The 1,306-nt window shown below is 47.7% G+C and overlaps 1 pseudogene; it reads left to right on the top strand.

Moving 5' to 3' along the window:
• The first annotated feature begins 972 nt into the window (after positions 1–972).
• LOC134898218 (5S ribosomal RNA) lies at positions 973–1,091 on the top strand (annotated as a pseudogene).
• The last annotated feature ends 215 nt before the right edge of the window (positions 1,092–1,306 follow it).

Raw genomic sequence — 1,306 nt, 5'->3', positions numbered from 1 at the left:
GTACAATTCAGCTTGCACATTCTGTGGCAGGCCTGCCACAGCCAAAATCAATAAAAGCCCATTCCACAAGGAAAGTGGGCTCATCTTGGGCGGCTGCCCGAGGGGTCTCGGCTTTACAACTTTGCCGAGCAGCTACTTGGTCAGGGGCAAACACGTTTGCTAAATTCTACAAATTTGATACCCTGGCTGAGGAGGACCTGGAGTTCTCTCATTCGGTGCTGCAGAGTCATCCGCACTCTCCCGCCCGTTTGGGAGCTTTGGTATAATCCCCATGGTCCTTACGGAGTCCCAGCATCCACTAGGACGTCAGAGAAAATAAGATTTTACTTACCGATAAATCTATTTCTCGTAGTCCGTAGTGGATGCTGGGCGCCCATCCCTAGTGCGGATTGTCTGCAATACTTGTATATAGTTATTGTTACAAAAATTTGGGTTATTATTGTTGTGAGCCATCTTTTCAGAGGCTCCCTTGCGTTTATCATACTGTTAACTGGGTTCAGATCACAAGTTGTACGGTGTGATTGGTGTGGCTGGTATGAGTCTTACCCGGGATTCAATATCCTTCCTTATTATGTACGCTCGTCCGGGCACAGTATCCTAACTGAGGCTTGGAGGAGGGTCATAGGGGGAGGAGCCAGTGCACACCACCTGATCCTTAAGCTTTTATTTTGTGCCCTGTCTCCTGCGGAGCCGCTATTCCCCATGGTCCTTACGGAGTCCCAGCATCCACTACGGACTACGAGAAATAGATTTATCGGTAAGTAAAATCTTATTTTCCCCAAATCAAGGGAACCTTTGAATTACTAAAGGCAGTATTCCTACTATTTTGGGGTTATCCTACCCACTCTCTATTTTCTCAGTTTTAGTATTATTACTGTTTACTATCTTTGACAGACATTTAATCCAGCCCAATTAGTTCGCTTTAAGACTACTATCTTTCTATGTTACACCTGTTAAAGAGGATTCCCACAATTCTACAGCCATACCACACTGGTTGAGCCCGATCCCGTCCGATCTTGGAAGCAATACAGTGTTAGCCCTTGCCAGTACCTGTTTGGGAGACCACCAGGGAATACATGGTGCTGTAAAATCAATAGGGACCCATCGCATGGTCGTTTCCCCTGCTAGGTGTCAGGACTAATTCTCTTCATTTAGCGAGCTACTATAACTATTATCTGCTGGTTCTTTGGGTGGGATCAGTACAAAATCCCGCCGGATGGGATCCTGGCGGTCGGAATCCCGACACCGGAATCCCGACCGGCACAATCCCGACAGGGGGGCGAGCGCAATGCAGCCCCTTGCAAGC

Source organism: Pseudophryne corroboree, chromosome 3 (assembly GCF_028390025.1).
Source record: "Pseudophryne corroboree isolate aPseCor3 chromosome 3, aPseCor3.hap2, whole genome shotgun sequence".
Lineage (NCBI taxonomy): Eukaryota > Metazoa > Chordata > Amphibia > Anura > Myobatrachidae > Pseudophryne > Pseudophryne corroboree.
This window is presented reverse-complemented; position numbering and strand designations above follow the sequence as displayed.